We start from the raw sequence: 25511 nt of genomic DNA, 5'->3' as shown, positions 1-25511 counted from the left end.
ACTACTCAGGCATTATTTGCTTTTTATTCCCTTTTTTTCAACCTAAATTCTTTATTTTATCGATTTTCGGTGCAATGCGCCTGATACGCTGTCATACTTTTATTTTCTAATTTTTAATTTATGAAGTGTAGGCGCAAAGCGACTGATTCGCTGTCGTCATAAGCATGAGCTTCCACTTCAAGAGGACTTTATTTTTCTTCGATGCTTCGATTGCGGTCAATGAACACAAGAAATTTTCCACTTAGGAATTCAGTGTCTCCGCTTTCATCACTTCAACTGGAACGTGCACGTCTTACACAGGACGTCGACGGCCACGGAACATGTACCGAGAAGTTTCCTCTTTTCAGACTACATGAAGAGTTAACAAATTCGTCTTCTAAGTTTGGAAGAAGCAGCGTATTTTTATTTATAGCTAAAGAAGCTCGCCGAAGAAGGCGTAATTGGAGAGCGCAAGGACGGGCTATAAGGGGAGTTGGGAGGCGCAAAAAAAAAAAAAAAGAAAAAAAACTGGGCGGAACGGAATTTTGTTCCGCTGCAGATGTAAATTACCGTTTTTCTGGTTCACGTAATGGAAATAGCAACATTAAACTTTGCCTATGTCTCTGTCAGTCGCAAGGAAACTATTTCAAGGTGAAGGTGATTTTGTAGACATGTGTGAAAAACATGTTCTGAAATGCAAGTGTTGTTGTTTGGAGAGCACATCGGTTACGAGTCAGATGTGTAGCCAAGCAGTAATGGGTCGCCATAGCTGCAAATATTAGCCGGTAATAAGAAGTGTTATCAGCTTAAGTCTGATGATGCAGACGACCGTAAGGCCGAAGTACGCAAGAGTACCGCTAGGCCGTGCCTCTTTAGCTCAGTGGTAGAGCGCTGGTCTAGTAAACGAGGGGTTATAAGTTCCTTCCTCAGAGGAGGAAGACGAATTTTGGAAATCAGTTTCGCGTCGTGGCCGTATAGCAAGCAGTATCTGTGATGACGAACAATTAGTGACCGGCGTATTATTAAGAATTACTCTCAGATGTGATTAAGGCGAATGGCGCAGATAAAGCATTTGCCAAAGCGGTACACCATAAGGTGGGACGAGGCAGTCTCAATTACATTTTATAGATGTATTTCTCACATATCTCAGAGCCTCTTGCGGTCGTCGTCGTCGTCGTCGTCGTCGTCGTCGTCGTCGTAGTCGTCGTCGTCGCCGCCGCTTCTGCAGAAGTAGCAAATGGCCATCGTAGCAAATGTGGCGAGGGGTGCCCTGCCTTCGATTCCGAATGCACAAAGTGTGTGGTCTTGTTTCCCAGTCTATATTTGGTCGGTCACATAGAAGGTTGAATGTAACGAATGGGTGGAAAGAGCATGGGGCAGCGGCTGTGTAGAACGAAAACACAATTCCTCAGGGGTGTGAGCGTATCGAGATGAGTCCTATACATGTTATAATTGGTCGTCAGTGACCGTGTGGCCTAATGGATCAGGCGTCAGACTTCGGATCTGAAGATTACAGGTTCGAATGCTGTCACGCTCGTGTTTTTCCAGTTCTGAAAGGGAAACATACCGTTTGATGTAGCAATTGAGCAGTACGAAACCGTCTGAATGTTGCTGTTGACCATTTTTTGCTTGGAGTTGCTCTTCAGCTTGAAACACACACAACAAGACCGGTGTTAACGAGCGAAATGGTCGGCAGAGTGCCGTCACCGCGAGTTTTGACTGGCACTTGCACATCTAAAACAACGTCGGAAATCAACTCGTTCGGCTTTTGAGTCACATCAAGTATGTGTGTTAATTTTGACGCCACTAGCTCTGCATGTTGTCATGCAATTCCTTTACCACTCAGATATGATTATGAAATTAAAGTGAAGTACGTGACGAGTGTGACGTTAGGAAAACGTTAGGCAGCATGGAGAGATTCTGTATGGGACCACCCAACCCAAACGAGTACTGTGTGACGTGCTACCCGGCAGGTATTAACCGAGGCAGCCGGCTAGCCCAGTCTGTGGAGCGTGAGACTCTTAATCACCGGGTTGTGGGTTCGAGCCCCACGCTGGGCGGCACGGAATTTTGTTCCGCTGCAGATGTAAATAACCGTTTTTCTGGTTAACGTGATGTAATGGAAATAGCAACATTAAACTATGCCTACGTCTCTGTCAGTCGCAAGGAAACTGTATTTGAAGGTGAAGGTGATTTTGTAGACATGTATGAAAGACATGTTCTGAAATGCAAGTGTTGTTATTTGGAGAGCCCATCGGTTACGTGTCAGATGTGTAGCCAAGCAGTAATGGGTCGCCATAGCTGCAAATATTAGACGGTAATATGAAGTGTTGTCAGCTGAAGTCTGATGATGCAGACGACAGTGAGGCCGAAGTACGCTAGTGTACCACTAGGCCGCGCCTCTTTAGCTCAGTGGCAGTTCCGCTTGAGACGCGACAGCGATCGGACGTGCTGTGTATTCGATTCGCCGTTACCCTCGGGTTGTGAATATTTACCTTCTGTGTGTGACGTTTCTTTGTCTTCTGTTTTTCGTTGTTTCTTTGCCTTAGTGTTGGTTTTGTGTCTTGCGTTGTATTGCGGCTTTTGCCGCATTAATTAAGTGTTATGGCTTCCCGGTTGTTTCCGCGGAAGTGTACTCTCAGTTTAACAAGTCTACCAGGAATGTCCAACCGACATCGTTGGAAATTCACGAATGGATTGGCATTACATCGGACCAGGTACATATTGCGTATTTTGATACAGAATTATACTGCTTTTTTGTGAAATTGTTGAACCCGGTTTTGCTGGATAAGATATTACTTAAACATGGTGAGGAAGTGTCGTTCCGTCATAGGGATGGTTCTGTTAGCAGTGTTACTGTCTCAAATGCTGAAATTACGTATACCACAGTTCGGGTGTATAATTTACCCCCTGAAGTTGACAACAGCTATCTTAAGGAAGCTTTGCTTGGTTATGGTACTGTTCGGTCAATTCGAAATGAACGTTGGTCTGCACAACATAAGCTGCAATGTTATAATGGTGTCAGATCAGTTGAAATGCATATTAAGTCTAATATACCGTCCCATCTGGTTGTATGTGGTTATCGTGTACATCTTACTTATGAGGGGCAGCTTGGTACATGTTTCCTATTTAATGAACATGGTCATGTTCGAGCTAATTGCCCTAAGCGGGTATTTGTGCTTAAAAATGGCCTAGCACAGCGCCGCAAATTAACGGTTGCCGATCTTGTGCCAGCAGCTTCCTCCACTGTTTCCTACCTGCCTCCTGCAGTAGCTTCTTCACAACAGGTGTCACCCTCCCCTGATGCAGGTTTTCCTCCGCTACCCACTCGCCCAGACGTATCGGCTGCTCCTATACCGATTCCGTCTGTTTCCAACAACAAACGCCGTCGTGCTAGTGATACCGGTAGCACTGATGACGAAGCTGCTGTTACGCAGCCGGTTTGCGAATCTGATGAGAGAATTCCAGAATCTCCCATGCCTGTTTCGGATTCTGTTCCCGCTGTGTCTACTGCTTTGCCTGATGACGTCAAACTTGCTGCCAGGCCGTCGGTGCAAGAGCCACAACATTCGGTCGAGGTGTTGTTGACATCCCCACCGCCACAGGCATCACAACATGTTGACGACACTTCGGTGGAGACGGCTGTTTGTCGGAAAACCGCTCCTAGACCTGAGCGCTCCGCATCAGCAGACTCCAAACCTATCTTACCACCTCCTACACATTCTGAAACCGGTGCCGATGTTCCTGATGCAGTTTTCCCCATGATGGCTCCTCCTTCTGACTGCTCTCGCCCTGCTAATCCTTCGGACGCTTTGGTTGACGTGCCTGATCTCGAACCCCCCACTCCGCCTGCTCTTGAATCTGGTGTGCATCAGATACGTCGTCGGGTGAAAGTGCCCCCCAATCTCCACGCGGTGCGGAAGAAACATAAGCATGCGAAGGACGACTCTGATTCCGTTGATTCTGGACAATCACCCTCTGCCATGTCTGATGTTGATGATATGGATGTAGTTGCTTCTAGTGTGGTGTAATTTGAGTTTTCTTCCCATTTTTTGGTTGATGTTGCTGGCGTACATGTTTATATCCTTAAATATAAATGGCATTCAATCTGCTCTGAAGTTAGCGTCTCTGCAGCAGTTTATTTATGACTCTGCAGCTGATATTGTTTTCCTGCAGGAAGTCTCCGTTGCACACCTGTTTGTTCCTGGTTTTCGCACTATTATAAATTTTGCACCTGAGTTTTCTGCAGGTACTGCTTTCCTAATTTGTGACGGTATCCCCGTTACCGAAATTGAGCTTTTAGACTCGGGACAGGACATTGGTTGTCGGTTATTTGACACGACCTTGGTTAACATTTACGCCCCCTCTGGTTCTAGCAAGCGGCAGGAAAGGTCTCGTTTTTATAAAGAGTATCTGATTTACCTTTTACGAAAAAATCCTGCGACCTTGATATTGGGGGGCGATTTTAATTGTGTGTTACAAGCTAAAGACCAATCCCCTCATTTTAATTATTGTTTCGAGCTACATTCTCTTGTACGTCAATTACGACTACGCGATGCGTGGGAGGTTAAACACCCCACTTTTGTTAAATTTACATTTTTTACTGCCACCTCAAGTAGTCGACTTGATCGATTGTATATTTCTGATCCCCTTAATGTTTCTGTTTTAGATGTAGATGTTATTCCAGCCAGTTTTACGGATCATTGTGCCCTTGCTGTTATAATTAATTTGGAGCGTCAACCTCTTAAACTTTATAGGCCGCTGTGGAAATTAAATGTCTCCTTGCTCGATGACCCTGACATCGAACCTCTAATACAGACGGCGTGGGACATTTGTTTACGTTCTCTGCGATACTATCCGTCTAAGCTTCACTGGTGGATCCACTGTGTGAAGCCAAAATTACGTCGCACTTTAATGTCCTACAGTTATAATAGAGCGCGAGTTCTGAAACTGACTTTTGAATATTACTATTCGGTGCTTCGCGAACTTTATGATAATTCTACAATGACATGTGCCCACCTTTCTGAGATTCGGAAAATTAAGGCCAAGCTTCTTAGTATTAAGCGGCTTCAGATGGAAGGATTGAAGATTAAATCTAAACCACCGTCCACGTTAGCACATGAAATGACTTCTATGTACCATCTGTTTCGTCACCACAAGAACCGTCGACGTGTATTGATTGACGGCCTTATGGCAGCTGATGGTCGCCGGCTTACCTTACAGAATCAAATAACCCATGAACTTACCTGCTACTATGAGACGTTATATACTGCGGCTGATTCTGATCCGATTGATGTTGACGAGATTTTAACTGCTATCCCATCAGTTTTAACAGAGGACCATAATGCGAAATTTTTAGCTCCTTTTACTGCAGACGAAATTTCAGCTTTCATTGCTTGGTCAGCATCTCACAAATCTCCTCGTCCTGATGGCCTACCTAAGGAGTTTTTTGTTCGCTTTTGGCCTATTATAGGGCCTGCTTTTACGGATATTGTGAATGAAATCTTGAATGGTGGCACAATTCCAGCCGATTTCAAGAGAGGTACGGTTGTCCTGATACCTAAATCTGCTGGTTTGAAGACAGCTAGTGACTTTCGTCCTTTAACCCTTTTAAATTTTGACTATAAGACGGCCGCTAGGGCTGTTAATGCACCTCTTGCTTACACCTGTGATACCTCCTTGTCAAAGCTGCTTTCCAGGGCGCTCCATATTGACGTCTCTGGCGGGGTATCGTGATGTCGTGTCGATTGTCGCTGTCACCAATATTTCCTGTGCGCTTTTATTTGTTGATTTTAGTAAGGCCTTTGATCGTGTGTCCCATTCGTTTTTAGAGCTTCTGCTGCACCGGCTCGGTTTTAATGAACAGGCGCTGCTGGTACTTAAGAATATGACGACTGGCATTTCTGCTAAGATTGACATTAATGGGCAGCTAACAAAGGTCATTGATATTCAACATGGCTTCCCGCAAGGTAGTCCTTTATCCATGACCCTTTATGCTCTCTCCCTTCAACCACTCCTCACACGTCTCAACTCGACACTTCGTGGTCTTACGATCTCTGGGGTTACCCAGACGGCAACAGCTTATGCTGATAATTTGGTTGTTTTGCTTCGTTCCACCGCAGAAGTGCCGCAGTTGAAAATGGAACTCGATAAATTTTCTGCTGCCTCAGGTTCTCGTATCAATCCCCGTAAAAGCAAGCTCCTTAATTTGCGGGGCTTTGAACGTGTGGTTGTTCCGTGGGTTACAGCTGTTGAACACCATACACATTTAGGTATCTATCTTGAACGTTGTCCTATTCGGATGGCTGCAAAAAATTGGCAAGTGGCCATTTCCAAGCTGCAAGGTGTTTTATTAGAACACTCATGGCGTTCGATACCGCTACTGCAAAAAAAGCGTGTATTAGACACTTATGTTTTATGTAAAGTATATTACGTTGCTCAGCTTTTTCCGCTTCCCCGAATGCAGGGTGCAAAAATGGTCCAGCTTACTAACAGATATATTTGGCGGGGGCATATTTTTAAATTACGTTGTGATGTTCTTACGAAGCCGCGTCTTGAGGGCGGCTTGTCGTTCACCGATGTCCGTGTCAAGGCTGCTGCCCTTTATGTTAAGCGAACCCTCCATCTTTTATTATCTGAGTCCCCGACTGTTACTTCGCGATTATTCCATGTCGTTCGTCCTGCGAGCTTGTCACCGCCTATTAACGTTGGGCCTCTAAATGCGAAGCTACGGCATGTTCGAGACTTCTACATTGAGATTAGTTACCTAGATCTCCACTTACAACGTCGTCCTGTTATTACTACGCTAGCCCTGCTTGACAAATGGCACCGGTCTTCTTCTTCCAACCCGATTGTTTTGCATTATCCCAGTTTTAATTGGCGTAAAATATGGACGAATATTAGCTTACCCGTTCATTCAGCAACTGTTGCCTCCCTATGGTATAAGGTAGTTAATCAGCTGATTCCTACGAACGAACGCCTTCATCGTATAGGTTTATGTGTCTCTCCGCTTTGTCAAACGTGTGGTTGTGTTGATACACTCCAACACACTCCAACACCGATTTACCTGCGCTGACCGTCATTGCATGTGGCACTGGCTGCGCCGACAATTGGCTTTACTCACCAGGAGCTCCTAATCGGCATTTAAGACTGATATTCTCTGCTGGCCGGACACGGTTTTTTATCCCCGGACCAAGAACAACACCGTTATGTGGGTTCTTGGCCGTTACATTTTTGCAGTGGTTGATGATCATGGTATTACCGATTTTATTTCGTTTACTGGTTACATTCTTCATGAGTACTGGACGCAAAAGTCTTTCCCACACCTTAAGAGGGACTTTGCGAATATGCTTACTATTGTTTTCGAAAAGCAGGGAGTTGGTTAAGTTTCAATTTCTATTGATCGCTCCTGCGACTGAATCATTAATGGCACCGGTATAGGGGCATACTGAGCTAACTTCATGACAGGGAAGACATTCTCGCTAGTTCTTAGGTACAATCTTGGCAGGAAGGCAAAATAACTGTTTGGATAGACAACGCTTCATAAGTCCCGTGTTCACATATAGGTATCATAAGACTCCGAACCAAAGACAATTGCAACGTATTGGTGACACTGTGCTTCGGTGCAGGGAGGAGGAGACGTCATGGCCAGGCCTCGGGATACGACCCTTGCCCAACGCGCCTCCACCTACCTGCCCTGGGTCATTACAAAGGAAAAACGAAAAGACAGTGTTAAAAAAATATGAATAAAGAAAAACCTAAAAAGGACATAATAAACATAAACGAAAAAAAAAGCGGTCTAAGGCAAGCAAAAAAAGAAATGTGAAAAAAAAGTGGTTAAGGCGTAAAAAAAAAAAAAAAGTGGTAGAGAACTGGTCTACGAAACCAGAGGTCGTAAGTTCCATCCTCAGAGGAGGAAGACGAATTTGGGAAATCAGTTTCGCGTCGTGGCCATATAGCAAACAGTATCTGTGATGACGAACAGTTAGCGACAGGCGTTTTATTAAGAATTACTCTCAGATGTGATTGAGGCGAATGGCGCAGATAAAGCATTTGCCAAAGCGGTACAGCATAAGGTGGGCCGAGGCAGTCTGAATTACATTTTATAGATGCATTTCTCACATGTCTCAGAGCCTCTCGCGGTCGTCGTCGTCGTCGTCGTCGATGCCGCCTCTTCTGCAGAAGTAGCAAATGGCCATCGTAGCAAATGCGGCGAGGGACGCCCTGCCTTCGATTCCGAATGCACAAAGTGTGTGGTCTTGTTTCCCAGTCTATATTTGGTCGGTCACGTAAAAGGTTGAATGTAACGAATGGGTGGAAAGAGCATGGGGCAGCGGCTGTGTAGAACGAAAACACTATTCCTCAGGGGTGTGAGCGTTTCGAGATGAGTCCTATACAAGTTATAGTTGGTCGTCAGTGACCGTGTGGCCTAATGGATCAGGCGTCGGACATCGGATCTGAAGTTTACATTTTCGAATGCTGTCACGCTCGTGTTTTTCCAGTTCTGAAAAAGAAACATACCGTTTTAATGTAGCAATTGAACAGTACGAAACCGTCTGAATGTTGCTGTTGACCATTTTTTGCTTGGAGTTGCTCTTGAGCTTGAAACACACAGAACAAGACCGGTGTTAACCTGCGAAATGGTCGGCAGGGTGCCGTCACCACGAGTTTTGACTGGCACTTGCACATCTAAAACAACGTCGGAAAGCAACTCGTTCGGCTTTTGAGTCACATCAAGTATGTGTGTTAATTTTGACGCCACTAGCTCTGCATGTTGTCATGCAATTCCTTTACCTCTCAGAAATGATTATGAAATAAAAGTGAAGTACGTGACGAGTGTGACGTTAGGAAAACATTAGGCGGTTCCGCTTCAGACGCCGTGCAGTGTGAACGTGCCTAGTCTTCCGCTCCGCCGTAGCGTTACGTATAGTGGGATATCGTTTGTTTTCGTGTAGTGTTGTACCTTCTGTAAGTTTTTCTCCGTCGTTGTTTCGTTCCTTGTGTTACTTTCTGTGTGTATTTCAGTGTTTTTGTTTAGCGGTTTAGACCGCGTACTTTTTTGAAAATGTCGTCTCAGGTTATTCCTCGTCAGGCTACAGTTAGTTTTGCTTTCGACAAGTCCACCCGCCATGTGCAACCTTGTTCCCTTGAGATTCATGATTGGTTAGCAGATACATTTGGCATTAATTCGGATCAGGTGCACACTGCATATTTTGATACAGAACTTTATGTTTTCTTTGTTAAATTTATGGACCCCCTTCAGGTTGATAAAATTATTTCCAAATTTGGTCATCAGGTTCTCTTTCGACATCGGGATGATTCTGTCAGTACCGTACTGCTTTCAAATGCTTCCATTACGTACACCAGTGCTCGTGTTTACAACCTTCAGCCGGAGGTGGATAATGTGTATCTTAAGGAGGGTTTACTCAAGTATGGTGATGTTAAGAGTATTCGCCTTGAACGCTGGTCCAGCCAACATCGTCTGCAGTGTTACAGTGGTATTCGTTCCGTCGAAATGCACGTGAAGCAGAATATTCCCTCGCACCTGCAGATCGGTGGATATCGTGTCCATGTAACATATAGTGGTCAGGTTGGCACCTGTTTCTTGTGTAATGAGAGTGGCCACGTGCGTACCGACTGTCCGCGGAGGGTTTTGTGTTAAAAAATTCTCTCGAACAGCGTCGCAAGTTAACGGTCGCTGGCCTCGTTGCCGGTGGTTCTGCTCTTGGTGTCGAACAGTCCAGTGGTAGTAGCGCCCCGCCGCAGGTTTTGCACGCCCCTGACAATGAATTTCCTCCTTTGCGTGCCAAATCTGATGTTGTTCCGTCTGTTCCTCAGGTGGGTGTGCCGCTTTTGAATAATAAACGGCGTCGCGCACATGATGGAAATAGTACGGATGAGGATCTCCCCGAGATGCCCCAATCCGAGAGACCGACATCCTCCGAGCCACAGAGTAGTGTAGATGCTCCCTGTTCCCCTAAAGTAGCTGTTCCGGTAGCGGCTGCTGACGCCCCTCCGGCTTCCGACGCGGCTTCTCTCGAGTCGGCTCGTCGGTCGGGCCTGTTGGCACCGCCTTCCGAACCGTCTTCGTTGTCACAACAAGTTGAGCCGCAATAACTTCCTGCTTCGCTGCCCCATACCTCTGCCAGCGGAGCTGCTCCGCTTCCTTCCAACTTAGCAGCTTCGGAGCTTCCTGCTCACGTTTCGCCTCCGTGTAATCCATGTTTGCCGGAAGCTAGTATTGGTGTAGACCAGTCCGTTTCGTCGGATGTTTCCCCCGCGACCCCGGACCCTGACTGTGGACCGGCGCGGGTGGTGTCGGATACAGAACTTGACCCTCCTACGTCACCGGCGGCTCCCGCTTCCCTGCCCGTCAGCCGACGCAAGTTGCGCGTTCAGCCGAACGTCAATGCTGTTCGTAAAAAACCGAAACGTAAGGGATCCGCGAAAGGGGATAGCAGTCCCCTTCCCTCGGATGCCTCCGTCTCCCCTGCTATGGACTGTGATGTTGATGCGTCGGTGTAGGTGATTTCTTCTCTCGATTTTCTCTTCATGCTTCAAGCATACACCTTTCTTACCTTAAACGTTAACCGTATTGAGTCCCACGTTCGCATTGCCTCTTTGCGGCAGTTTCTCTACGACTCCTGTGCGGACGTAGTATTTTAGCAGGAAGTATTGTTTTCTGATCTCTCTCTACCTGGATTTCAAACTGTTTTTAATGTCGCACCGGAAAATTCAACAGGAACTGCTCTTTTCTTTCGAGAAGGTATTCCTGTTACTGACATTGAATTCCTTGACTCTGGCCGTGGCATTGGTTGTCGTCTTTTTGATATCTGCCTAGTTGTTTTGTATGCCCCCTCTGGTTCGGGTCGCACTGTGGCTCGATCGCGCTTTTATAAGGAAGAGCTTATTTATCTTTTGCGCAAGAGTCCTCGGAGTCTCCTGCTCGGAGGCGATTTTAATTGTGTTTTACGCCCTGAAGACCAGTCCCCAAATTTCAATTACTGCCGAGATTTACATGACTTGGTTCGTACGATGCACCTGCGTGATGTTTGGGAACACAAATATCCAACCCTGGTGAAATTTACGTATTTTACCGCGTCCTCGTGCAGTAGACTCGACAGATTCTACTTCTCTGATTTTTTATGTGATAACATTCTTTCTGTCGATGTTATTCCTACTAGTTTTTCTGACCATTGTGCTTTTACTGCAACTGTAAATCTTAGTCACCAACCAGCAAAACTTTATCGTTCCCAGTGGATGTTAAATGTTTCCCACCTTGCCGACAGGGCCATTGATGAAGTTGTAAGTGCCGTGTGGGAGCGACGTCTTCGCTCTGTCCCGCGTTACCCCTCCTTACTCGTTTGGTGGACTGCGTTTGCCAAGCCCAAGATTCGTCAGTCTTTGATTTTTTACTGTGCCGCAAGGGCGCTTGATTTTAAGAACACGTATGAATTTTACTACACTGTCCTGCGTGAACTGTATGACGCGGCGGGTCCTTCTCCTCTGCGGATCCATGATGTTCGTCGTATTAAAGCAAAGCTCTTGACCCTCAAACGACGACAGTTGGATGGTCTGCGAGTAAAGTCGAAACCTCACTCTCTTGTTGAAGGTGAACTGACTTCTTTGTACCACCTGCTGCGGCATCAGACTCGACGTCGTCGCACCTTCATCTCTTTTCTTATGGTGGATGATGGACGGCAGCTTATTGCACAGGAGGATATGATGCGTGCTCTTCATCAGTATTACGCTAGTCTCTATTCTGCCGATGATTCTGGTGCGTCACTTTCTGATGATGTCCTTGAGGATCTTCCTGCGACGATCACGCCTGACGCGAACGGCGACTTTCTCCGGGAGTTCCAGGTAGATGATGTTTTCGATTTTATTGCTCGCTCTCCGTCCGGTAAATCGCCGGGTCCTGACGGCCTGCCTAAAGAATTTTATCTCCGTTTTTGGCCTCTTTTGGGTGGGACTTTTACGCAGATTTTAAATGAGATTGTCAGGGGGATGGATGTGCCAGCCGATTTTAAAGTAGGGAAAATTGTTTTAATTCCGAAGTCCACTGGTCATTTATCTGCTGCCAATCTTCGTCCGCTCACATTGCTGAATTTTGATTACAAGACAGCTGCTAGAGCGTTCAATAGTCGATTATCTTCTCTGCTGCGGTCTGTGATTGGGGCACATCAATGTTGTTCTCCTGGTAGATCTATTCTGACCCCAGTAGCCGAATATCGGGATGTTGTCTCGGTTGTGGCGGTTACAAACGTTCATTGTGCCTTTGCTTTCCTCGATTTTTACAAGGCCTTTGATCACGTCAGTCAAGTGTTTTTAAATCGTGTTTTAGATACAATAGGTTTTAACGCTTCATCACGTGGTGTTCTTCGTAATTTGTATAGGGGAATAACTGCTCGGGTGTCAGTCAATGGGCAGCTGACGCCGCCCATTGCTATCCGCCGAGGGGTACCTCAGGGTAGTCCGCTCTCTATGTCTCTATTCATATTGTCCCTGGAACCGCTGCTTCGGACTCTTGCTTTCAAGCTTCAGGGTATGACCCTCTCTGGTGGGAAGCTCACTGTTAAGGCGTACGCGGACGATGTCGTTGTTCTCCTCCGTCAACGTGATGATATCACATTGTTGAAAGGGGCAGTTCATGCATACTGTTGTGTCTCTGGAGCGCGTCTCAATCAGGGTAAATGTAAGTTCCTTGATATTCGAGGGTTTCGCGATGCTGATGTCCCTTGGGCCACTTTTGTCGATCGCCATACGTCATTGGGGATTAGCATTGATCGGTGTCCCATAAAAATGGCGGCTCTTAATTGGAAATCTGTCATCGAGAAGATACAGGGGGCTCTGATGGTCCATGAGCAGCGCTCTGCTACCATTTTGCAAAAAGTCAGAATTTTAGACACGTACGTGTTATATAAAGCCTATTATGTTGCTCAGCTGTTCCCACTTCCCATTATGGTGGCGAAAAGGTTGCGCCAATTGTCTAGCAGGTTTATATGGAAGGGTCATCCTTTCAAGTTGCGTTACGAGGTTATGACGAAACCGCGTATCTCCGGAGGCTTGGGCCTCACTGACATTACTCGTAAGGCATCTGCCTTGTACGTCCGCCGTACGACTCTCATTGTTACGCAAGAAGTGACTTCAATTACATCCAGACTTTTTACTGTTGTGCGTCCGAAGAGCCTTGCTCCACCTGTCGACGTCGGTCACCTCAATTTTAAGTTGAAACAGGTCCGGGAATTTTATATTGCGGTTAGTTACCTCGGTGACGTCTTCTTGCGACAACCGGTGCCAACGACCAAGAGCTTGATTGCCCGTTGTGAGGGGCTGGCTGGCCCCAATCCAATCGAACTGGCGTCTCCATCAGTGTCCTGGAGGAACATCTGGAAGAATGTTAGTCTGCCGATCCACTCAATGGCTGTGGCGTCCACGTGGTGTAGGGTAGTTAATGGTTTGGTCCCCACCAACGTACGACTGCACCGTATTGGTCTTTCTGACACGGACAACTGCACTCGGTGTGGTCTCCTGGACACACTTGAGCATCGATTCACCTGCAGTGGGCACCTTGCTAATTGGCTTTGGCTCAGGAAACAACTGGCTTTTGTCACTAGGACTGCCGAAACCGCTTATACCATTGACATCATCGTATGGCCAGATTCTTCCTTTTATCCGCGAACAAAGCTCAACACCGTTATGTGGTTGCTTGGACACTTCGTACATTTTGTCAATAGTTGTCATGAAGAGGATGAACACCTAACGTTTCGGCAGTACATCCTTACTGCTTACTGGAACCGATTGCGCTTGCCAGGACTCCGTAAAGATTTTGCAAATATGCTTAGCCTGACATTTGAAAGGGAGGGTGTTGGCTAAGGTCGCCTGTGTGAGCCGATTTCTTTTATACTGTAGCTGGTATTGCCGCCTTTATGAAATATTATTCTCTACACCTGGACTGAAGTTTACGTGGACCTTTAGGGCAAACAAGAAAAACAAAAGTAAGACCAAGGACCGAGACAGTAGGGGAAAATACGACGCCATTGTACAGGTGCCATTCGGAAACAGGACGGTGGAATCATCGTGGCCAGGCCTCGGGTTTCGACCCCTGCCCGCTTTGTTTCCGCAGCCTGAATCTGACTGTCACCCCTAAATTTGAAACAATGGCACACGAAAACGAAAGTAAAAAAAAAAAAAAAAGTGGTAGAGCACTGGTCTAGTAAACCAGGGGTCGTAAGTTCCATCCTCACAGGAGGAAGACGAATTTTGGAAATCAGTTGCGCGTCGTGGCCGTATAGCAAACAGTATCTGTGATGACGAACAATTAGCGACAGGCGTTTTATTGAGAATTACTCTCAGATGTGATTAAGGCGAATGGCGAAGATAAAGCATTTGCCAAAGCGGTACAGCATAAGGTGGGACGAGGCAGTCTGAATTACATTTTATAGATGTATTTATCACATGTCTCAGAGACTCTCGCGGTCGTCGTCGTCGTCGTCGTCATCGTCGTCGTCGTCGTCGCCGCCGCTCCTGCAGAAGTAGCAAATGGCCATCGTTGCAAACGCGGCAAGGGACGCCCTGTCTTCGATTCCGAATGCACATAGTGTGTGGTCTTGTTTCCCAGTCTATATTTGGTCGGTCTCGTAAAAGGGTGAATGTAACGAATGGGTGGAAAGAGCATGGGGCACCGGCTGTGCAGAACGAAAACACAATTCCTCAGGGGGTGTGAGCGTTTCGAGATGAGTCGTATACAAGTTATAGTTGGTCGTCAGTGACCGTGTGACCTAATGGATCATGCGTCGCACTTCGGATCTGAAAATTACAGGTTCGAATGCTGTAAAGGTCGTGTTTTTCCAGTTCTGAAAAGGAAACATACCGTTTGATGTAGCAATTGAGCAGTACGAAACCGTCTGAATGTTGCTGTTGACCATTTTTTGCTTGGAGTTGCTCTTGAGCTTGAAACACACACAACAAAACCGGTGTTAACTAGCGAAATGGTCGGCAGAGTGCCGTCAACGCAAGTTTTGACTGGCACTTGCACATCTAAAACAACGTCGGAAAGTAACTCGTTCGGCTTTTGAGTTACATCAAGTATGTGTGTTAATTATGACGCCACTAGCTCTGCATGTTTTCATGCAATTCCTTTATCTCTCAGAAATGATTATGAAATAAAAGTGAAGTACGTGACGAGTGTGACGTTAGGAAAACATTAGGCAGCATGGAGAGATTCTGTATGGGACCACCCAACATAAACGAGTACTGTGTGACGTGCTACCCTGTATTTATTAACCGAGGCAGCCGGCTAGTTCAGTCGGTAGAGCGTGAGACTCTTAATCCTAGGTTTGTTGGTTCGAGCCCCACGCTGGGCGCGAACGGAATTTTGTTCCGCTGCAGATGTAAATAACCGTTTTTCTGGTTAACGTGATGTAATGGAAATAGCAACATTAAACTTTACCTACGTCTCTGTCCGTCGCAAGGAAACTGTTTTAAAGGTGAATGTGATTTGGTAGACAAGTGTGAAAGACATGTTCTGAAATGCAAGTGTTGTTGTTTGGAGAGCTCATCGGTTACGTGTCAGATGTGTAGCCAAGCAGTAATGGGTCGCCATAGCTGCAAATATTAGCCGGTAATATGAAGTGTAGTCAGCTGAAGTCTGATGATGCAGACGACCGTGATACCAAGTACACAAATGTACCGCTAGGCCGCACCTCTTTAGCTCAGTGGTAGAGAACTGATCTAGTAAACCAGGGGTCGTAAGTTCCATCCTCAGAGGAGGAAGACGAATTTTGGGAATCACTTTCGCGTCGTGGCCGTATAGTAAACAGTATCTGTGATGACCATCAATTAGCAACAGTCGTTTTATTAAGAATTACTCTCAGATGTGATTAAGGCGAATGGCGCAGATAAAGCATTTTCCAAGGCGGTACAGCATAAGGTGGGACGAGACAGTCTGAATTACATTTTATAGATGTATTTCTGACATGTCTCAGATCCCCTCGCGGTCGTCGTCGTCGTCGTCGTCGTCGTCGAGGCCGCCGTCGCCTCTTCTGCAGAAGTACCAAATGGCCATCGTAGCAAATGCGGCGAGGGACGCCCTGCCATCGATTCCGAAAGCACAAAGTGTGTGGTCTGGTTTCCCAGTCTATATTTGATCGGTCTCGTAAGAGGTTGAATGTAACGAATGGGTGGGAAAGAGCAAGGGGCAGCGGCTGTGTGGAACGAAAACACAATTCCTCAGGGGTTTGAGCGTTTCGAGATGAGTCGTATACAAGTCGTAGTTGGTCGTCAGTGACCGTGTGGCCTAATGGATCAGGCGTCGGACTTCGGATCTGAAGATTACAGGTTCGAATGCTGTCACGCTTCGTGTTTTTCCAGTTCTGAAAAAGAGACATAGTGTTTTAATGTAGCAATTGTGCAGTACGAAACCGTCTGAATGTTGCTGTTGACCATTTTTGGCTTGGAGTTGCTCTTGAGCTTGAAACGCACACAACAAGACCGGTGTTAACTAGCGAAATGGTCGGCAGAGTGCCGTCACCGCGAGTTTTGACTGGCACTTGCACATCTAAAACAACGTCGGAAAGTAACTCGTTCGGCTTTTGAGTCACATCAGGTATGTGTGTTAATTTTGACGCCACTAGCTCTGCATGTTGTCATGCAATTCCTCTACCTCTCAGAAATGATTAATAAATAAAAGTGAAATACGTGACGAGTGTGACGTTAGGAAAACATTAGGCAGCATGGAGAGATTCTGTATGGGACCACCCAACCCAAACGAGTACTGTGTGGCGTGCTACACGGGAGGTATTCACCGAGGCAGCTGGCGAGCTCAGTCGGTAGAGCGTGAGACCCTTAATCCCAGGGTCGTGGGTTCGAGCCCCTCCCTGGGCGGAACGGAATTTTGTTCCGCTGCAAATGTAAATTACCATTTTTCTGATTAACGTGATGTAATGGAAATAGGAACTTTAAACTTTGCCTATGTCTCTGTCATTCGCAAGGAAACTGTATTTGAAGGTGAAGGTGATTTTGTAGACATGTCTGAAAGACATGTTCTGAAATGCAAGTGTTGTTGTTTGGAGAGCACATCGGTTACGTGTCAGATGTGTTGCCAAGCAGTAATGGGTCGCCATAGCTGCAAATATTGGACGGTAATATGAAGTGTTTTTCAGCTGAAGTCTGATGATGCAGACGACCGTAAGGACGAAGTACCCAAGAGTACCGCTAGGCTGCGCCTCTTTAGCTCAGTGGTAGAGCGCTGGTCTGATAAACCAGGGGTCGTAAGTTCCATCCTCACAGGAGAAAGACGAATTTTGGAAATCAGTTTCGCGTCGTGGAGGTATAGCAAACAGTATCTGTGATGACGAACAATTAGCGACAGACGTTTTATTAAGAATTACTCTCAGATGTGATTAAGGCGAATGGCGCAGATAAAGCATTTGCCAAAGCGGTACAGCATGTAACGTTCCCTCTTTCTGTTTTTTTAGGTTTGATATGTCTGATTGTTATTCTTTATTTCTATTCTTCGGAATCTTTATTTTTATTAAATTGAGCCTGAAACTTACGTAATAAATACTTCGCGTGAAGTACGATTTGCAGCATGAACAAAAATTAATTTCGGAAATTTAATCCACTGAATATTAAAAGTAAAGCTTTTGAACAACGCGCGTGACTGACTAGATACATTCAGAGGGTACGTACATTCGCGTGCGAGTGGTTGCGGTCTGATGAGAAATTTTCATTGTGAAATAATTTCGTCGTAACACACTCGGAGATTGCGAACGTACATTCAGAGTAGAGGCACGTACGTTCTATCATTCCCCGTGGCCTGGGTAAAAGAATGGCAATTATTTAAATCTAAGAGTATTTCTTTTGCATCGGACTAGTATTTTTATAAGAAAAAGAAGATTGCAGGTTCTGAATGTCTCGGCAAAACGAATTGGAAGTAATTTGAGCGGCCACGAAAGGAAAGTAGAGAGCACAATCACGCACCTCTACTGTTGAGCAGCGCCGTTTTGAAGATATTCGGTTCCATCTAAAACTCGCCGTCTCTGCTTAACATAAATACTCCATAGGCATGGGAATAAGGCTTGTTGTGCGATGAAAATAATATAAAACACATCTTGCGTCTTTTAACTCTTTCACTTACCACACACACACACACACTAGTAATTAGACAGTACGACATCCCACCAGCCCATCAGAACAAAAAGTAGTCGTTCATACCAGAAATAAAAAACGAAGGGCGAAATTGTTCCTATGTCTCTCAAAGATAAAACGTTTACCAGATATTTCTCTGGTGTGTCACTGGCACAATTTTTCAGCACCTCTGCGATTAAATCACAATATTTTCAGTTCCTTGACATCGCCCCCTTGGGCGAATTGTCTGAAGAAATGTCAATTTTGCGGACAATGAGCCCAAACACTTTGCACACTGGTAGTCCTTGTCTGTTATTCACACGTAATGGGATTGCACTGTCAGTGTCTCTCTCCCGATCACTTCATTCTACAAACATGGTTTTATGCCAGTTTTGACACATGACAGTGAGGACAAATCATTTATATAAGGATACACAGAACACATGTAAAACACACATAAACTTACATACTATACACACAAAATTATTACATCGTCCTTGACACAAAATCATCACATTTGGATAATTGTTACATCCTCCTATTACCTTCTTTCTTCTCTTTTTTTTGTATTGTATACACAAATTTATTTTATTATTTCTTGGTACATAGCATTATACAAAGGTATTACATTGTTTTATACATAGTCTATCGCTATATAAACAGTCTTCTTTTACACTTGCTGCTCATAAAATTCATAATTCCTAAGTCTTTTTTTTTTTATTAAAAAAAATTTTCAGGAAAGTCACATATTTATTAGAGTGTTCGGATCTAGATCGTGGGTTAATAGTCGTGTCTGGGGCAGCAAGAGGTGTTAGCTCTTGCTTAGAGTTGGTTCTGCTTTCCACTGCTTATCTCTTCTACTCCACGATCTGCTTAGTGACATCCTTTCCGTATTTTACTATTGTCTCGTCATGGGTAATATAAACAACAAACAAAAATTCACATGGATTAATACTTAGTCTAACTTAATACTAATACATATATATACATATAAACAAAGGCGTTGTTCAAAGGTAACGTGGGGGCGTAAATCATGAGCTGGGGTAGTCAGACTTTATTTCGGGTTTCAGGAATCTGTGTTTCTACATGTCTTGGCACTTCGTTGGGTGTCCAATTAAACGTAGATTTTGCTTTGCATTTAAATTGTCCTTCTATGTTATGCCGTTAGCCAATAATGTGTCATATGCACATAACTGCACTCGCAACAATCAGTTTGGTGGCGCGCTGCGCGCCGTGTGGAAATCGGCAGTTGCGCGGGCCCACCGCCGTAAAGCGATGCCGCGCGTCTCGGTCCAAACTTTTCAGTGTCTCGAGCAGTGTTCACAGAGTTTGCAAAAAAACCAACCGCACTTGTTTCCACTTGCTGTACACCTTGGCTGTGGGAAGGGACCACTCGGTGCCTCCGAAGTCCACTGCACAAATTTAAGTACTGCACTTCACTATTTGGCTAGCAACGGCACACTGTCCTATGTAGTGCACAAACACTTGTACCGCCGCAGTCTTCGTCGATTCACTATGTCTCTTTTACCTCGAAGGAAAAGGTTCGTGATATGAAACGTATTTTCACTTGTCTGTTTGCATATAGCTCACAGGTCACTGACACTGAATAACATTGTGACACTGTCCTGTCCATTCAGAAACAAAACTGTAGCTAATGATATCACTAGCTTGTCTTTTATGAAAAATGCCCACGTTCGTTATTTGTTCCAGCGATTTTTTACTGAACCTTGTCGGCGTACCTTTTTGCTCATAACATTTTTATTACATAAATTGGTAGGTGGTTGTGTTCTCAGAAAGTACGTGCCTCTAATACTATATTTCGCGATCGTGACACTGTCTGATATCTCATAGAGCATAGGAGAGCACGTTTGAGAACAACAGCATTTTTTTACTCTATGTCGTGCTACTGATGCACTTATGTATTGAAATAACAATACTAGGACATGAACGCACTATAAGTGCTTTTAGAAGTTGTCTACAAATGAGGCAAGGTTTGTTCATTCTCTACCCGCGAGTTACTATGTGGGAGGGGGGGGGGGGATTCTTTCATCCTTTCGTCACCCAAGTTTGTAACAACGCATGGTACACACACATCATAAACATAAAGGAATAAAATAATAATAGGAAATGAGTAAACAGACATAAATAAATCACTATACATAAATTGCTAGGTAGTACAAACAACAGATTAATAATGAAGCTTGGCTGCTGTGCGCTACTGCCTCTAAAGTCTGTGCTCGCGTATATGGTGTTTTTTTTTTGTGTTCATATTTGTGTTACTTCTTCTCCTTCCATCAAATATCTTCCGCTCAGATTGGTCAAAATATTATAAACACATAAAAAAATATAATCAATGTACAGCATCCCTCTAAAGTCAGCGTACATCCTCCGTATTTTCATACTAAAAAAAATAGATTATTAAAATTCTTTGGCGTTACTTGGTATCACGTAGTGTGTTTCTCAGTGATCTTGGTAATGTTTTATTACGTCAATCGTCAGTCATAGTGACATTAATGTAACTTCATGACTTTTCCCCGCCGGTTGAAGTCTCGCAGTATCTCGCCGAGCGCCACCTGTAAATAATTGTGTTTGTTTCGGCGTTACCTCATTTTTTCGGCTAGGTGGCTACCTGTAACTTACCTTATACATACTCCTTTACTTTTTTTTAATAAGGGACGGTGTTATGTTTGCTTCAGTTAACATTCACAGATTGTATCTCAACATCGTACTTGCATTCAAACATGTATATAAAGTTAAAAAAAAAATTATCTGTATGACAGTAAGATCACACAAGTTGTTATTCATGTATCCTATCTTTAGGTGCACTTTTCTTAGATCAAGTTACAGTGCGTATGGTATATATATATATATATATATATATATATATATATATATATATATATATATATATATGTATGTATAGTACCCTACACTTTCATTAGCAGTTAGGAATCCTTTTTTATAATTGCAGCATACAAAAAAAATTTAAGTTCGTGTTTTGTGCGATATATTTATAGATAAAAACTTGTGGTGTGGATACGTCAAAGACACAAAATACTTTCTCAGCAACCTATCGTGTACTTGCGTCACAAAATTAACCTTTGTACCTTAGGGAGTCCAATATTTTTCTTTGTAACTTACCCTGTACCTTACTGCCTTGATACACAAGTGGCAAAAAAAAAAAAGAATAAATAACTTACATCTATTTTGCTGTGAGGTCTGTGCCAATTGTTCGCTCCAGATACCTCCGTACATAAACTTAAAACTAAAATACCACTGTGACCAAACAAAAAAACATTCCGTCAAAACTTACAAGTACACTTCGTGTTAAACATCGCTAGTCAAAATGGCTCTGAGCACTATGGGACTTAACTGCTGTGGTCATAAGTCCCCTAGAACTTAGAACTACTTAAATGTAACTAACCTAAGGACACCACACACATCCATGCCCGAGGCAGGATTCGAACCTGCGACCGTAGCATCCCACGGTTTAGGGCTCGGCGCCTAGAACCGCGAGACCACCGCGGCCGGCAAACATCGCTAGTCACCAACTGACGTGTATGTCCTAGCTTACCTGTGTCTTGCGTCCACGTTCACTGACAAATGTAAACAGAAATAGTGAAATGCTCTGATTCACTTAGCTGCATTAGATGTATTTTCTTTATCCTAATCGTGCTCGTTCCTTTTTTTTTTACAGTAACTTATTTTATACTTGTGCATTATTAGGTATGACGTATGATACTTAATTATAGTAGAATTTTCTTAAGTCTCTGTGTGCATACAGCCTTTTGATCTTACCACTGTGAGGGTATGCAAGTAAATAACAACCGTCGTGCGGAATATGTGCGATTACGTACGGACGAGTATATTTCATTTGCCACTTAGCGTTTTTCTTAGCTAGCAAGGAAGATTTCACGTGAGTTTTGAGTAACACCTTTTCTCTGATTATAAATCTGGTAACACCATGTAGCCGTTTATCATAATGCTTCTTTCGGCATTGGGCCTGTTGTGTGATAGAGATTAATACTTGCCTTATTTTTTCATTTAGGTCGACGGGTTGTCTAGGAAAAGACGGGATAGAGTTTACCCACTCATTATTTTCTTTCTTATTGCATATTAGTTCTGACGGCGTAACTGCAGTGTCGTATATTGGGAGATTGTTTACCACCTGTTCAAAAACTTTTTAAGTATTCAATCCATTTAGACTGCTTGTTGGCTACGTATGTCGTCATAAACCTATTCAATTCACGGAATATTCTTTCAATAGGGTTTGATTGCGGGCTATACCGGGATATCAGTATTCGTTTAACCTGTTGTTCTTTCAGAAATTTTTTCCAAGCATGGCACGTAAAATTGGTTGCGTTATCTGTTAAGATCGCCTGTGGTTTCCCAACAGACGGGAAGTAGTCGTTTAGCATACGTCTGATAATAGGCTTAGCTGCAGTTGTTTTCGTGGCATATAATTTCACATACTTTGAAAATACATCATATACTCAAATAATATATTTTACACCTCCCCTGGCAGAGGGTGAAGGACCCATAGCATCTATGCATACTAGCTCTAGTGGGTTTTTTGGTAAAATAGGATGCAACTCTGTCTCGCAGTTCAGATTGACAGGCTTAACCTTCTGACAAATAATACAAGTTTTCAAAATTTGTTGTGTGCGTCGAAGCATATTGGGAAAGTGACAGTACATATTTAATTTCTTATAGCACTTGCGGGCACCGTAGTGTCCCCAAGCGTAGTGAGTATGCCAAATTAAACTTTTCTCATATGCTTCGTGCACACAAACGCACCATGTATCGCTGTACATGTTCCTCCTGTAAAATAATACATCCTTGTGTAATTTGTAATGTTGTCTTATGGGTAAAGGGGGGTTATTGTTTAACTGGAATCTAACTTTTCTCCACCGGTCACCTTCTTCCTGTAATTTGGCCATATTATTGCACATATCCAAAAAATATTTCCTGAATTTTGTGTCCTTGATGAGCATAACTTTAAATTCTGTGTTCTCTCCTACCAATTCTTCGAACTCAGGTAGTCCTTGTGGTAATCTTGACAGTGCGTCGGCGATTACGTTATCCTTGCCATTCACATATATAAATTCAAAATCATAAGACTGCAAAAATAACGTCCACCGCGCAAGGCGATTGTGTAGCAACCTACAAGTGAGTAAAAAGCTTAATGCCTGATGGTCGCTGTAGATTCGTATATGTTTGCCAAATAGATAATAGTGGAATTTTTTAATAGCCCACAAAATAGAAAGGGCTTCCAATTCTGTTGTGGAATACCTGCGCTCGCATTCTGACAGAGTACGGCTAGCAAAACTAATTATCTTAACATTGTCGGAGCTAGCGCCTATGTCCAGCTGAAATAGACAGGCTCCTAGTCCCGAAAATGAAGCATCCGCCGCTATACAGAAATCTTTGCTCATGTCAGGATGTTCTAGTATTTTAGAATTAACCAAAGCATGTTTTATTTTTTCAAACTCGGTCTGGCATTGAGGCGTCCAGATCCACTGTTTGTCCTTCTTTAAGAGGCCCAATAATGCAGGGCTATTGAGCAATTGGTTCGGCACGAACCTGCGAAAGAAAGAACACAATCCCACAAATGCCTTTAGCTGTCGTTTTGTGCACGGCGCGGGAAAGTTTTTTATGGCTAACAGTTTTTCTGGGTCGGGTCTTATCCCTGCCGGCGAAATAATGTGACCGAGAAATTTTATGTCTTTTCTCACAAATTTTGATTTGCTAAGGTTTGCTGTGACACCTGCCGCTGAAAGCCTCTGTAACATTCTTTCCAAAAGCTCTATATGTTCTTCCCATGTAGGTGTTGCTATTAATATGTCATCTATATAAACTGTGAGTTTGTCAAGAAGGTCAGGTCCTAAAACAGTGTCGAGCGCAGTTATGAAAACGCCGGCACTAACGTTCAATCCGAACGGTAGAACACAATACTGGTAGGACCTACCTGCAAATATGAATGCTGTATACTTCCTACTATCAGGTGATAGTGGGATTTGCCAATATGAACCACGGAGGTCTACACTAGTTAAATATTGCACCCCATGAAAACGCTGCAGCTGTTCTTCCAGGTTTTCAGCTCGGGTGGTTACTGGAACTATAATCTTATTAATTTCCCTTGCGTCGAGAACGAGTCTCACCGAATTGTCGGCTTTCTTGACCACTAATAATGGACTGCAATAAGGCGATAATGAAGTCTCTATGATATTCCACGAGAGCATTTTCTTTATTTCTTGAGCCACTGCCTCTCTTTGTGACCAAGGTATAGAATAGGTATTCTTACAGAAAGTGTCGTGGGGCCGGACATCCATGCTATACTGATACGTCCTAATGACCCCGGGTCTTTCATCAAACACACGAGCATAGCGTAACAATACACTTCTAAGATCACCCTTCTGTTGTTGTGAGATTTCCGAGCATTCAGATATTTTCTGTTCAATTTCATGCTGCTCTACCTGCTGATACCACAGTTCACTCGAGTCGCTATTTCGTGAAGTATTGACCTATAGGATTTGGATGTGTATATTTCGACAAGCTTTGTCGTTCCTACTCTTGACTTTTATTAAATCCACACTACAGTTCTTTCCGTTAATATATAAATGACACTTTCCAGATTCCAAGTCAATTTTAGCATACTTTTCCCTTAAGAAGTCCATGCCGAAAATGCACCGTTCTGTCAACCCTTCTACAACTAGAAAAATTGACTGAAAAACAATGTCTTCAATCTGCACTTCGACCATGGTTTGCATTTTAATTAACTTGGATTTACCGCCTATGGCTCCTAATATCCGACAATTTTGTACTGGATAGGTCGGTAAAGTCGTGTGGATATTAATCTCTTTAAATAGTGCCTTGGACATCACACTAATTTTCGCACCAGTATCTACAAGGATATGCGTAGGTACTTTTCCTACTACGGCCTGTAAATTAGCTTGTACTATACCATCACCTTCACATGACTGTGGTTCTTCCTCCTTGGTCAATAAATCACGCATATCCGTTTCATCTTGGTACCTGAGCAATTTACTTTCATGACAGCATGGATCGCCCCCACGACAATCTATGGCCAACATTGGGGAGCATAATGAGGCCATGTTTAGTTTAACGCTCCACGGTTCATATCTGTTTGTGTTTCGTTTGCGACTTCAATTATGTTTACCCCTGACGTGTTGCTCCTTGGCTGAGTATTTCTGTCGTGGTTTTGCCCTGAGTTTAGCGAAATAGTGTCACCTAGCGTTTCTGATTGATAGGCTTGGCTGTTCACAGGATATTGCCACTGCCTACTTTGATGATCTCCTGTGTGGTTGCGGCTAAATTCAGGCTGGAAATTATTATAACTATTTCCCCACTGGTTCCTATTGCCATTTCTGTACCAGTTACGT

General features: G+C 44.0%; 1 non-coding gene across 1 annotated transcript; it reads left to right on the top strand.

Annotated features, from left to right (window-relative positions):
* The first annotated feature begins 17202 nt into the window (after positions 1-17202).
* Positions 17203-17274, top strand: Trnai-gau (transfer RNA isoleucine (anticodon GAU)). Its single transcript has one exon. It is a non-coding gene; the product is annotated as a tRNA-Ile (tRNA).
* The last annotated feature ends 8237 nt before the right edge of the window (positions 17275-25511 follow it).

This window comes from Schistocerca gregaria, unplaced genomic scaffold (genome assembly GCF_023897955.1).
Source record: "Schistocerca gregaria isolate iqSchGreg1 unplaced genomic scaffold, iqSchGreg1.2 ptg000350l, whole genome shotgun sequence".
Lineage (NCBI taxonomy): Eukaryota > Metazoa > Arthropoda > Insecta > Orthoptera > Acrididae > Schistocerca > Schistocerca gregaria.
Note: the sequence above shows the minus strand (reverse complement) of the source record. Positions and strands in the feature narration are given on the sequence as shown.